At 39.8% G+C, this 14,947-nt stretch overlaps 1 protein-coding gene across 2 annotated transcripts in view; it reads left to right on the top strand.

The window, feature by feature from the left end:
* Positions 1 to 2,138: 2,138 nt before the first annotated feature.
* Positions 2,139 to 14,947, top strand: part of tiam1a (TIAM Rac1 associated GEF 1a) — an 82,889-nt gene continuing 70,080 nt past the window's right edge. For both annotated transcript variants that reach the window (XM_041801931.1, XM_041801932.1), the window contains exon 1: positions 2,139 to 2,328. The gene's annotated coding sequence lies outside the window, so the exon portion shown is untranslated. The remainder of the gene's footprint in view (positions 2,329 to 14,947) is intronic.

Genomic DNA, 14,947 nt, shown 5'->3' on the forward strand with positions numbered 1-14,947 from the left:
ACACACTCACACATGCTTGCATACATCACTGAATACATGCTTATGTTAAAACAACTGCCAACTTGAATAAAGTATAACCAAAGGTTGTAAAGAAATGAAAAAACTCAAAACTTAGAACAGTGTGCAACATAGGCGCTTTGAGAGTAATTCCCTCAGGCTACTATGGCGCCTCAAAGCTTCAAGGAAATAATTCTTGATAGTATTTGCTTATTTTGATGTAAAAAATGATGCAAATCATTGCCATATAGCCTAAATGTACTAGACATTTTCAGTGCTGCAGGTACCTGACCTAGTGCAGGACTCTACATGCACATTCTGGGACCTCTTCCAGCTTGAAAGCGAAAGTGCACTTTCAAGTGAATTTCTCCCGCATTATGAAAAATTTATGATTGAAAAACAAAACATTGGCTTTCTTTTAAGTAAATATGACTTTGGACACACCATTTTATTGAACAGAGTCCTCAATTCAAACAAGAAGTGAACAGTGGAGATGGGTGGAGCTGGGCAGCGCTGGTCTGTCCTCGTCAGGTCATGTTTTTGTTTTGGTTGAAAGCTCCCTGGTCGCCGAATTTTACATACTTTGTATAGTCCATAAGTCAGAGTCCCAAGATCAAATTTCCCAATAAACAGGCACCTCCAAAATGTAAATCACTGTAGATACATATATCATGAAGGACATGCCCATCACCATGCTTCTATCAAAGACTAAAACTAAGGAATTGTGTCTATTATTTTGCTTTATTGGCTATGCATCAACCACGTAATCCACACAACTTTTACAAGGCCGCTTTAACGCTTGTGCCCTCTTGTATCAACCTCTTGGATGAAATACAATAACATTCAGTGTATTCAAATCTACAGTGTGTATGTGTGTCTGATTGTTCATTGGTACCAAAAATAACAAGTGCAATTCACCAAAAAAATGCTTTTGTTCACGAAGACAATGAGAAAAGTTTCAAAAGTGAAACCATTTGTTACTAAATGAAATGCTCTCATGGATGTAATTATTCTATTTCTACCAGACACAATGATTGCTGAATTCTTCCAGACTTCTCACTGTTTGTATTTACCCGTCACATGCACCTGTTTGCTTTGAATACAAAGCCAAATGGTCTACAAGAATAGGAAGCTGCATACATTTTGACAGAGAGTAAGTACATGAGGAGACTGAGCAGAAAAATGAAATAGAATTTTAGTTTCTGTTGACATTTTAATACTTTTTTGATTAAAACTGGGTCGCTATAAGAATTATTACTGCTGTGGATCGACTACAACTACTGGCAGTAAAGGAGCAGGCTACAAACTTTTCAAACCCACATTTCTTGCCTACAGGTGGTGATTTCTTCATACTCAGAAAAACAGGAGCAAGTACAAACTATAACCTGAGGATTCTTTCCTTTATTTGGAGTCTCCTCTACAAAAATCCTGGTGGGTTTGAGAATAGTAAAGGGAAGATGAGTAGAAGAAATACAAGAGCAGAGCAGCTTAACATGAGCTACAGCTGCTCTCATGGAAGGTGTCCAAGAATGTGATAGATTCTTCTTCTGGTTCCCTACACCTCTCTGTCCACCTTTTTCACCTCGCTATTCACACTCCATCTCTATCCAGTGTGTTAAATCCCTGTTAAATGGTAGGCATTTCAAGAATGCATTTATATCTGTATTGTCAAAGTTTGTATTTTCTTTCCTTTAGAAATTCTCACCTCTGGTAGATAAGTGTATGTATTTATTTGTAGGGGAGCATGTCTGTGTGAGCGCTTGTATCATTTTCTGCTGTTGCATGCCTGTGCTTGACCACTGTATCCATGTGTCTTTGTTGTGCAGAACTTGAGGCCAGAAAGCCAGCAATTAAAAAGAGGACTGGGACATCTAAAGGCTTACAGGCACAGACCCAGCACACACGCTGGCAGTCAATTGGCAAGCCGGGGGAGGTGAAATTGGAGCGAGAGAAAGAAAGAGAGAGGGAGCAGAGATGAGAGAGGAAAGGAGGAGGAGGGCAGGGTGAGAGCATGTGGGAGAGAAGGGGAGAACCAAAACGAGGAGAGAAAAAAGAAAAAAAAAAAAAAGAGGGCGGGCTCAGACTCAGGCAGTGCTCACACACCCTCTCCTCTGCCTTCAGTCTAGTCTGGGTGTGCAAGAGGCAGCATGTGTGAGTATGTGCTGTAATGTGTGTGTGTAGAGCTGAGAGCTGCGCAGGAGTCCGGGAGACGTCTCATTGATGCCAGGATTCCCCTGTTTGCTCCCGGAGAGGACACGTGCTGACGCTGTTTTAACCACCACAGGGAATTAACTGGTGCTTACACTGGAACCACTGGGAGCTTAAGGACAGGTAAGAGATGCCTGACTTATTTATTGATGTTTTGAGAGATTTTAGAGTGGAAGAGACGGAGATGCTTGGAGATGAAACATAACTGGATTTATGTTGCACAGTGAATGAATGGCAGTTTTTGTGAAAATGAAGTGGAGTTACAAGTTCAAGTCCTTGCTTTTTTTGCTGCACAGTATATATGAGAGTTTGTATGAGTATGTGTGTAATTACTGTGTCTATACCTATTTAAAGGATGGCGTGGTTTCTTGCACAAAGACCCCTGTGTGTGACTGTAACTTCTTTCCACTGCCAGTACAGTATACTACTGTTTCTCTTAATGGACTCTGACTCTCTTTCTCTTGTGGATAGACGCTCATTCACTCTTCAAATATATACATGAGTAAAAAAATGCATGAAATGGACCTTTAATAAAGTTGCTCTAATATTTCTGCATGTGCTTGTGTGATGATGAAAGGCCTTTATCAATCATTAATGCCCTCACTGGGAGCACCTTGCCTCCAACAGTGAAAGAGATTTAGAGATAAGAAATACCTTTACAGTGGTCTGGCATGGCAGTAACTGGGATTTCCCGCCATTATACAAACTGTACAGCTCAAAGGGCAAACACAGCAAAGCATGCTACTTCAGTGTGTTTATTTGATTGGGAGATTTAAGTGCAGAGGAGCTGAGATAACTGAAGATAAAGTGAGATATCAAAGTCTTAAGATGTACTTGGAGTGATTACAGCTAGTTAAAAGCCTGTTAAAGTGCCACAGTAGTAGAGAAATGGGAGTACAGTGCAGGTCAGTTGAATTATTTTGTCTTTCTATTGCCATACTCAGACTGATTTGTGTCTGATAAAGATATTTTGGTACTTTCTGCATGTCTGTTTGTTTTCTGTGTTGTGTGAAAATACTGATAGATGACAGGAGAGAGCAGAGACAGGATAGAAAAGACAAAGAGGGAGACCTGTAAAGTCTTGAGGCAACAGCAGTTTTGGCTCTGAGGACTTGGCAGAGAGCGACACTAGCCAACAATAGAGAGACTGAGTGTGAGAGAGGAGATAGGAGTTGTAAGTTAAAACAGACACAAAAAAAGAAGAATTGGCACATGTGCACTTGTACTTTCCGCTGCATACTACAGACGTTTCTACCATCTGCCACTCACGTCTGTGTGCAAGTGGAGGTGTCAGGTCTCAGCTGTGCACAGGGTCGTCTTTAAACAGACAGACAGATGAGGAATTTTCAAAGGGCACCAAGTCTCTGCTGTCCTTACTCCTCCTGCATGTTCAGGTTTTTCTCTACAAGCAAATTAAAGCAAAGATTTTCTGGCTTACTGGTGGGGGTGTAGCCTCACTGTACAATTAAAGTTTGATTCAAATTAGGGGCAATTCGAATTTATGAAATAAATATCTATTGAAATACAAAGTTTTTTAAAGCTGTAATTATATGCTTTTCATGCCTTTTATTTTTAGAGAAGAGAGTGGATAGTGTTGGAAACAGGGATGAGAGAGTGGGGGAGAGACATGCTGGAAAGAAGCCACAGGCCGGACTTAAACCCTGGCAGCCCTAGTATATGGGGTGCAACCTAACCGCTAGGCCATCTACATCCCAATGATACTCTCTTTTTAACCGGCACCACCAGTTATTCAACCAACCAGCTACCTTACAACCTCAAATTAAAAAGGATTTAGGGATGTGCTTTCAGGGACGATTACTCTTCAAAAGTCACTGGCCATTATACAAAAGAAAGTGAGCAAATTTTAGTAATTTATTTTACTTGACAATATAAAATAAAATAGATTGCTTAATTGACCATTTTCAGTGAAATAGATCGTTTCTAAAGTGAAGAGAAGGCGATTAGTTTCATAGCAGCTCTACACTCTGTAACACATATACAACTCATATTAAAAAGCAGATTTAACATCAGAAATAAACATGTTTACAGACTGGTTTTTAAAAAATGGTTTCAATAGTTAATGCTTTTATGGGTACATGCTGTATGGAGGCTAATTTTTAATTTTTAATTTTTAAAGTTTGGGTTTAAATAAGGATATTGATTAATGCAGCAGCAGCTGCTGCATGATAAGCTAGCATGCTGTAGCTGTTGTCCCAATCTTTTTGTTTGCTACTGTTGATATAAATTTAGTTTGAGACGATTCCAAAATGACTGGATGGATTGGACTGAAAAGTCACTCAGGCTTTGTCCAGTATTTTCTACTGCCCACAATTCATTATGACGGTTATTTTAAATTTTGTCTAAACTTTAGTCTTTCTATTATTTTTTAGAAAACCTAATTTTTTGTTAACGAATTAGTTACTCTTCAAATGGAAGGAAGATTATTGCCAATCCCTTTAATAAATACAGAAACTTTCAACCAATGTTATAGATACTGTTTGTTATTAATAATGCACAGGTTTGACATCAGTATTGGCCATTATCAACCCTTTTAACATACTTTGGCCATCTGCAAATAATGTAGGCTTTAACAGATGTTAGTGGCAGATGTTTATATGTTGTGTCAGATCAGTTTAATACTGGCTTTGAGCACACCTAACAGCTGATTCAGAGAACAGATTGATTACTGGACAGAAGATGTGACTGACTGAATTGTGATTTTAAACATCGGTATCGGCCCTGATTTTAACAATCTGTGCATTTCTATTGTTTCTATTATTTTAGAGTAGAGGTAAAAAAAAAACAGTTTTCCATAATTTGACTTCAATCACATAAAAAAGAGTTAAAAAAAAAAAAAGAATCATGATAAAATTGTTGGGGCACAGATGGCCAAGAGGTTGGGTCGTGCCCCAAGTATGCAGGCAGCCTGCGGCCTCTTCCTGTATGTCTCACCCCAATCTCTCATCCTTATTTCTGCCCTCCTCTCCAAAGTAAAAGCACGAAGAGCCCCAAAAAGTATATCTTTTTCATATCAGTCAAGCCTGTTGAATTGAACTGAATAAGATAAAAAAGACTTCAGCTAACGTAGGTCTGATGGTCCAGCCTTAAACTCTACTGACTTATTTGTTCTTACAGCAAATTTTTACAGCTGATATAAGCAGATTTTATAGCCAGGACATTATATATTGCTACAATTATCTGCAGAAATGATTGTCTGCCAGTATATGTTACTGACTTTTGAAGCCATAAACCAGTATCTATTGATATTGATATACCAATAACATTATGCATCATCAAGCCATTTTTCCTTGATTTATGATGAGGATGTCTTTAGAAATACAACACAACACAATATATTTACCACTCACTATGTAATCCAGATTTGATGGTTTCTTTACAAGCCAATAAATCAATATGAGGATTCATAAAAGCTTTATATTGGCAAAGGCTGTATTTGGGTTGAGCTGTTATCTAAGGAGTTTTATATAACTTTGATATCAACTCATTTGGCATTGTAAAGATAAGGAAAAAAGGAGCAAGAAATCAAACCACCTGATGAAGGACTGACCTAATCTATTGACCTAAACTTTCTTTCACCTCTACTGAATACTAAATCGTGGATTTCTGTCCTAACATTGGTATTCTTTTTTGATTGTAGGAATGAAACAGTGTAAGCACTTGTAGGTCAACCATGACACATAATCAGCTTTATCACCTCTGCTCTAACCCTACATAGCAGTGTTTGTTTTGATTTTAAGAACACATTTTATAAACTAGAACCTCTCTCCCTCTCTCTCCCTCTCTCTGTTATCTTTTCTCCGTGTTATCTTTCTTGCTACAATTCACTGCTCCAGTTACCGCCATGAGGAAGTTGAATATTGGCAGGGTGTTTTGAGGAAGTGATCCGTAAAAGGGTTTATGATGGCAGATTAGAAATGGTGTGTGTGTGTGAGTGCCTATATGTGCACACCCTTTTTTAAAAAACTGACAAAGACTTAGCAAAAGCCTGAGGTTGTGATAAAGAAAGGGAAAGCCATTAACTCTTCTACTCTGCTCCACACTGCTCATCTAGTGTGCATTCACTACGTGCATGTTCAGGACACAGATAGGGTGCATCCGCGCAGCCATGTGCTCCATCTGTGTACAGTAAGCTAATATAGTATGTGAGCGTGAAGGGGGGGATGGGGCTGTGCTAAGTGAGCCCCTGTCAGTGTGTGAGGGTTTGTATTGTGTTTGAGTGTACTGACCCAGATTGATACACTGCTCTCATGTGAAGGCAGCTCACCTACAGTGCATACAGGTAGGCAGATCCTCTTTTACACACTTCCAGCCTCACTTTAAACACCCACACGCTCCAGCTCTTGTGTTGTCTCGTAGCACTTACGCACATTCATGAAAACAAGCACTTTAACCTTTACCTTTACTCTAAACAAGCAAGTGCAGGCACACACATATGCACAAAGACTAAACACAAAGGTGGAGACTCTGCCGCCTATATGCTTACCTTATACTAATCCTTTCATGCGAGGCTCATACAGCGCTCCATGCTTCTTATAACACATTATATTGATGGAAAAAATGATAATGATCAACACAAGCAACAACATCACAACTCAAGCTCACTACTTTGACCTTGTGGCACATCAGCAAACGCCTTCTCCTCATGATTACAGACACAGTCCATAAGACGCAGTTTGATGAGCATGTGGCGGGAATGATAAAGGGATGATGCAATTAACATGAAAGGGATGATCCCCACTCTCTCCCTCTCTCACTTTCTCAAAGCTTCATCCCTCGTCCTCAGTGGTCCGTTTATTTCTGCTGTTAAGCAAATATAGGGCTTATGCCGCCCCCTCGTCTGCCCCCCCCATGCAATCAAGCTGTTTAAATGTTTGTGTTTGACCGTGTGCCTGTGGGTTCCCTGCATGTCTGTCTTCTTCTTGTGTTTGTGTCTCTCACTCTCCCAGTCCTCCACTGCTGTCACTTGCAGCCCGGTCGCTGACGGTTGTTGTTGAAGTCTGTTTTGGGAAAACCAAGAAATCTGACAGCTGATGTCGCAGGGACACAGATTTTTTTCTTCTTCTCTTGTTTTACTCTGTGTTTGATTCAGGTGCTTTTTCTGTAGTACATTCATTTTGAGGTAGGGGGGAAGTTTACAGTGTAGATCACTGGTTCTCAACTGGTACAGACTCAAGATTCACCAACAACTCCTCCACTAGAAAATGCGACCCAAACTTTTGATATTTTGCAACTGATCAGATTCATTTAGTGAGAAAAGCACGGTTTGGACCTCAGATAGTACAAAACATAAATCAAAGAGACAACAAAACAAGTATGTTTTAAAAGAGTTTGAACATTTTGATGCAAATTTTGTTTCCAGGCACACCTTCAAAACCCACTTAAAAGATGTAGATGACCGAAAAAGCCAAAGTAATCAAAGTAATCAAGTTTCAAATTTCCTAATGCCACTATACCAGGATTTTAAACTTCAGTATGGCACTGAAAATCTAAGCATATCTATACCTGTTGCGATACCAGAGCAACTAAAATAAAGTCTCAGCCCTCCGATTTAGGGTTATTTCTTGTTTTCAATTGCAGGCTTTTTTCTCAGGAATTTGGATCATTCTTTTTTTATTGATATTTATGCCCTCATTTATACTCCTTATTGATCCAAGTCCTTATAGATACTGCTATTGATACTTTTCTGCTGTTTTTGGAAGAGAAAAAAACATTTTTTTTTTCACCAGAAGTGGTATAAGATGAGAAGACCTTGAGTTAAAAGGTGGCGCAGATGGTTAGGTCGCTTGCTCCATGTATGCAGGCACCCTGGGTTCAAGTCCAGCTGGTAGTTTCTTTCTCACATGTGGTATTAAAAAAACTGAAATAATGATATCTTTATTTCAGACCCAGAAAAAATAACTTTGTCTTAGTGAGACATCCTTCTACAGCTTACAAGGGACAGATATGGATGTTGTTTATTTTAAGGATGCTTCAGTGAAATACTTTGAAGTCCATGGGATTTTGGACACTGCTTATGTGTCTGAGTGTTATTGTTTTTGGACTTGGAACAAACCTTTGAAACTATGAGCAGTTGTGTAACAGACAGTGTCTGGGTGAGTCAGTGTGAGCGTCGTGTCACTCTGACGTGTTTGCTTTACACTATGTGCGTCGGTTCGTAATGTCACCTGCCCGGTTGAGCAGGACTACAGCAGTTGTTATGTGGGGAGTGTGCGTGTAACATCAGGTGAAGAACATTCCCCTTTGTTCCAGATCCCTCAACATCAACCTCCTGTAGAGGAGAAGATGCAGGAGGAGTAGGGGAAGCAGCAGAAGGGGATGCCTCTAATTTGTAGAGGGGTCCAGACGGGGGGAGGGGTGTCTCAGAGCTGACATGAGCAGGCATGTGCCCTCATTCATTTCCTCTTTTGTCTCCTCAGTGTCTGCTGATAAACTGGGAGTTTCTTCCTTCCTTCCTACTCTCCCTCCTTTTCTTTCTCTCTTTCTTCTTGCTTGCTCTTTTTCTCCCTCTTTCTCTCTGCTCTATCACCCCCTTCTTCCTTCCTCTCCCAATGTGTCACCATCGCCATCCCTGTCATGCCTGCCCATTATCTCTGATCAGTGTTGCGTCCCAGCCCACACATCGCTCTGGCTGCCAACTGATGATGTACAAATGTGTGTGAGTGTGTCAGTGTCTGTGCATCTGCATCTTATTATATACAGAGCCTACAAAAATATTTACCCCCTTCAATGTTGTACATTTTATTGATTTTCAATCATTTGATCTGGCTTTTTTACACAAAGTGAAAGAAAGATTTGGACAACATAATGCAAATTAAACAAAAATGTGTCATGTAAAATAAGTAAATGCATAAATATAAACCGCCTTTGACTGACGTATAAATTTTTTCCCCCACTCCTATGTGCCATGTTCTTTCCATTTCTTGATGATGGGTTTAACGGAATTCTGGGGGATGTTCAGAGCCTGTGAAATGTTGTATGTATCCATTCCCTGACTTAAACTTTCCAATAACCTTTTCTCTGAGTTTCTTGGAGTGTTCTTTTGTTTTCATGGTGTAATAGTAGCCAGGAATACTGATTAACCAATGACTGGGCTTTCCAGACACAATTGTCTCTATACTAAAATAACTTGAGACACATTCACTGCACTCAGGTGATCTCTATTTCACTAATTGTGAGAAAACTAGTACCAATTTAACTGGGTTGAATTGGTACTAGTTAAGTATAAGTCAGTAGTTAAGTAAGTCAGGGAATGGATACATACAACATTTCACAGGCTCTGAACATCGCCCAGAATTCTGTTAGATCCATCATCAAGAAATGGAAAGAACATGGCGCATAGGAGTGGGGGAAAAAATGTATACAGCGTAGTATCACAATATATTGTCTGGTGATATATCGAATCGTCTCGTCAACCAAGTATCAATTTTTTTCAGAACTGAACTGAAGCCTATGATAATGGAAAAATAAAATCAATTGTTTGGACAAGTGTTCATCCAATGAGGTCGGCAGAGGTGACGGCCATAGAGTAGGAGAAGATTAGCAAAACAAACATGGCAGCACCAGGGGAGGGACATGACACATGGGGTTTGCAAGAAGTGCCACATGAAAATCAAATACTGCAGAAATACGAACAACATGAGGGCAAGACTATTACTAAATCAGCTAAACAGTTGAAAAAATGGTACAGATCGCAATATATTGCACTAAATGGTATCGCAATACTCACTGTATTGCAAAATGTTTAAAATCGCAATAATATTGAATTGTGACTCGAGTATCATGGTAATATGGTATCGTGGGGCCACAAGTGATTCCCACCCTTAATGGCACATGTGTAAATCTGCCTAGATCAGGCTGTTCTCACAAACAGAGTGACTGTGCAAAAAGGAGACTAGTAAGAGAGGCCATCAAGACACGTATGGCTACTCTAAAGGGGTTACAAGCTTCAGCAGCTGAGCTTGAAGAGACTCTTTATACCAGAACTGTTGCCCAGGTTCTTCATAAGTCAAAACTCTATGGGGGAGTGGCAAAAGAACGCCACTGTTAAAGAAAACTCATATCAAATCTTGACTAGAGTTCACCAAAAGGCACGTGGGGGACTCCACAGTCAAATGGGAGAAAGTTCTTTGGTCTGATGAGAACAAAATGGTGTGTTTTGGCCATCAGGCAAGACACACCATACCACCACAAACACATCATCCCCACTGTGAAGCATGGTGGTTGCAGCATCATGATGTTGGGATGTTTCTTGGCAGCCAGCCCTGGAAGGCTTGTAAAGGTAAAATGAATGCTGCAAAATATAGGAGAATCCTGGAGGACAATCATATTCAGTCAGCAAGAGAACTACGGCTTGGGAGAAGATGTATTTCACAGTAAGACAATGGCCTGAAGCATATGGCAAAAGCTGCTCAGAAATGGTTTAAATAGGTTTTTTTTTGTTAAAAAAAGCCAAATTATGTTGACCATGATTGATTTAAAGAATCATTAAAGGGACAAAACATCCAAGTGGGTGATCATTTTTATAGGCACTGCTGCAATACAGAAGGTAAAGTCTTAAAGATTTTCAATCCTGGCCTCAATTCAAAAGCTCATCAGGGTAAAAAAGATGAAGGAAGATGAATGTACACAGTTTTGTTGACTGAGCATTAACGATGAACGTGTGCAATGCAAACAAGCAGAAAAGTGCCATTCTAAAGAAGTACAACTTAAAAAAATGTTGAAACAGGAGTAAATGTTGAAGCATGGTTTTGTGGAAAGATGAAGCAAGAGTTGAGATGCTACCCGAATAGAAAGCTGCTGTTAGACTTCAAGAGTAAAAGAGTGGAAATACATCCATGTGTGAAGTGCTGAGTAGGGATTTAGGAGAGGAATTACTGAGCGTGTGCAAAGAGTGTCTTCAAAGATTGTCTTTACGCTTTGTTTGCACCAGGGAGATTGGGCCTTCCTGAGATACATGCTTTTTTTTTTTTTTTTTTTTAAATCTCTGCCTGGAAATCTCTTACACTCCCTACTTTATGTGCTATTTTGGACAAGTTTACATCCACATGCCTGTGTGATAAAAGCAGAAGAAACAAGCTATGAGGCCACTGTCTCTCGTTCATTCTCCTCGACCTTTCCTTCAACCTCCACATTACATTACATAAAGAGAAAGCTGACCAGCATTTCAGCGCTCATCACATAGTCACACTTCACGTTTCTGCTCATTGACCTGGAAGCGATACAGTGGGATCGTACAAGGCGGTCTCAAAAGCCTTTGTGTGCATTTCTAAGTGTGTGTGAGTGCAAATACAGTATGTATGTGAAATCATATGAGTGTGAATGTGGATATAGGGGGAGGGTTGACAAAAGTAAGAAATGCAGGCTTTAAGGCAAAGCTGGTTGGATTTTTTCTATCTTTGGATCGAGTTTCTTGGGGGATAAAATCCCCAGTGGTGAGTGCAGTCTAAGGTTTCTATCAGACTGTGTGTTTTTGTTATGTTCCTTTGGTGCGTTTGCCTTTCAACACATGAATGTGTGTGATTATGTGTGGTCAGATCGCCTTTGTCCTCTCCCCTCAGGCCCGCACTCAGATGTCAGTGAGTCGTGTGGAGCTTATACAGGTCACTAATGCGCTCTATTCACTGCAGTCACTCAGAGCCCAAACAATAACCCCCAGCTCCAGTCCACTCCAAGGAAATGGACCCATTAACCTAGATCCAACCCCATCTAAAACGAGACGTCACATCACTGACATGCTGTTGACATCCCTTTCTCAGGAGTTGTGTTTTTTTACTACATGATATCTTGAAAGGTCCACTTAAGGGGAATGATGATGGTGCTGGTGCTGTAATAGATGATTACCAACCTGTAAAAACTCCTAAGGAACTGAATGGGAGTTTATGATGGCATCAAATGTATTTATATAGTCTCACACTTTACACCAAATTGATCCAGAGTGCTTTACAGTGTACACTGTACAGTAAACAGTTCCTACACAAAGAGCAACAGGAAAGACTCGGGTAAACAGGTTTTTCTTTGTTGATTACACCTCAGGTCATATTTTAGAAACACAAGAAGTAATGTGTTTGTGCACCTTGTCTTTATACCCCTGAGGTTTGCAGTCTTGTTTTTCCTCACTTGAATATCTCCATACTAAGCTGTTTATGCTCAAGTTGAAGTCCTTACCTGTGTTTTGATAAATACAGTATTTCCAAAAAAAAGGTTAAAATTCAGATAAGAGATTAAACGGATGATTCAACCCCCTGTGAGTTTTATTTTTGTTTTGTTGTCTTTGACATTTCTGAAATGGTTGTTGAAATTTGCGGAACAATGGAGAAATTCTGTGGGTGTGGGTCTACTTTCATTCTCAGAATCTGTCCCACCTTAATGTGGAAATGAAATGTCATGTGTCTGTGGGTGTGATGGGGCGTACAAATAGAGAAGTAGATTGTAAGAGGAAGGTTGCGTTTCTTAGAAAAAGCATAATAATGGGAATTCAGTAAAAAGAGTATCATACTTGTATTTGCATTTGTCATCACTTAAAAATATAGAGTAAATGTATCATTCTTTAGTCTTTAGACATTGGCTTAGTCTGGTTTTGTGTCTAATTGAAACCTTCTAAACACAGACTAACCCATAACTTCAGCCTAGTCTGTCCACAGTGTTCCAATAGCATCACAGATTTGCTCTGACCAGTGGCATGAGCCTGAGCCAGTTGTGTCCATACCTGAAATAGAGCTCTGTTCATTTCAGCATAGCTCAGAATAGATGGATCACTAGATCCCAAGACGACACGTGAACAAGAAGAAAAACATATAAACAACATATTACTTTGCCCGTTTGATGTAAATTTGTTGCTCATTTCTTACTGTTTTGACATAATGTTGGTGTAAGGATGAGATAATCTATTGGCAGCCTGTAAAAGGGGTTTTATTTTGAAAATGAACAGATGGCCTGTACATGGATGGATGTGTGCTGGAAGCAGGCTCCAATGACAGCGTAAATCCACTGAAGCAGAGCAGAGTGGCACTTCTGGCACATGTTGGAGACAGAACACAATGGGTGCTGTGGAAAAGATTCCCTTGAAAGGGAGTGTTCTTATAGAGAACACTGTGGACACAGTATGTGGAATATGGCTGTAAGAGTTACATTAACAGACATCTTTTGGTATTCTTTATGCGGTTTAACATTATTCTCACCTTATTCTACCACCACTATGAATGTACACCAGACCCAGTCTTAATTTTGTTTGTGGTCTCTGTCCTCTGTTGTCCTTAGAGGCTTCGATGCACTCAGCAAACCTCTGTTTGTCCGTCACATTCTTGCAGAGCATTTCTGACCCCCATCCTTCACTGTGCTACATTGTCTCGTCTTTAAAGGGGTGCTTTGTTTGCTGTTGACTCAGGTGCAAGGATGCATAACACAACTTCCCCTTCCATCCCTCTCTGCCTGCTTCTCTCCTCATTCTGCCACTTGCTTTTCATCTTTTGCCTCCTCGCTCACCTCTGTCAAGTTATGTTTTACCCCAGTGTCTCCTCTCCTTCTGCTCCGTACTAAATCTTTCATTTCCTCTCTCTTCCCTTCTGTATTCTCCTGTTGTTCTTCTTCCCCTCTAACCCATCCTTGTGTAGTCATAACAAAGCCTCTCTTGCTCTCTGGTAATGATTAGAGTGGTGAGAATTTACAGTGCCTCAGCAGAAATCTTAATGAATAAAGTAATAATCTTACTGGTTTGTGCTTTTGTTCTCTGACCTGTGTTAGGCTTTCTATTAAACTATGCTTAAAATATGATCAAGCAAATAGCACATCAAACCGATGCAATATTACAACCTAAATCACATTTTTTTAAATCACATGCATGCCATGCTCCACCCAAGGACAGGACAAAATAGTGCAGTAGTATATATATTTGTTCTAACTTGATTAATAGAATTATGCAAGATTAGTTTGTTATTCTCATTTAAACAACAGTAATCCAGGCAAATGTTCCAAATAATTGACCTTGAAAAAGTAAAATAGCAAAAGCTATCAATTAAGTGGCGAAAAAGTGAAGAGATAAAGCTTAAAAAAGGTCAAACTAACATCCAGAATGTATATATATATGTGTTTGTGTGTGTATGTACAGTACATAAGGAATATCAATCCTGCACTTGACCTGTTTAGGCTCATTTTATGTTCTAATGTGTAAAGTATCTTATCACATCCCGTTGTACAGCACCTGATGTACCATATCATATGGTATTGTATAGTATTTTATGGTATGGTAACGCACAATATCAAAAACTGTGTGGTATCATATATTGTATGATATCTTAATGTATTGTTGCATAACACATAAAGTACCAAACCAAAACATAACTTAACGCAAGATAATGCAATGCAACATAATGTAACACAATGTTACGCAACAAAACACAACATGACCTTATGTAACATGACGTAACACAGTGCGACTTACCGCAACTTGATGTAACGCAACGTGACACAGCGCAATGTGACGTATCACAATGTGACATAGCGCAATATGACATAGCGCAATGTGACATAGCGCAACGTGACATAGCGCATTGTGACGTAGCGCAACATGACGTAGTGCAACATAATGAAGCTGAACGCAACGCAATGGAATGGAACACTAAGGGATGGAACGCGATGTAGACTAACGAAATGTTGACACAACGTGACACAACACAATGCTACATAGTGTAACGCATTGGAATGGAATGTAGCACACCGTAGTGCA

This window comes from Cheilinus undulatus, linkage group 12, assembly GCF_018320785.1.
Source record: "Cheilinus undulatus linkage group 12, ASM1832078v1, whole genome shotgun sequence".
NCBI lineage: Eukaryota > Metazoa > Chordata > Actinopteri > Labriformes > Labridae > Cheilinus > Cheilinus undulatus.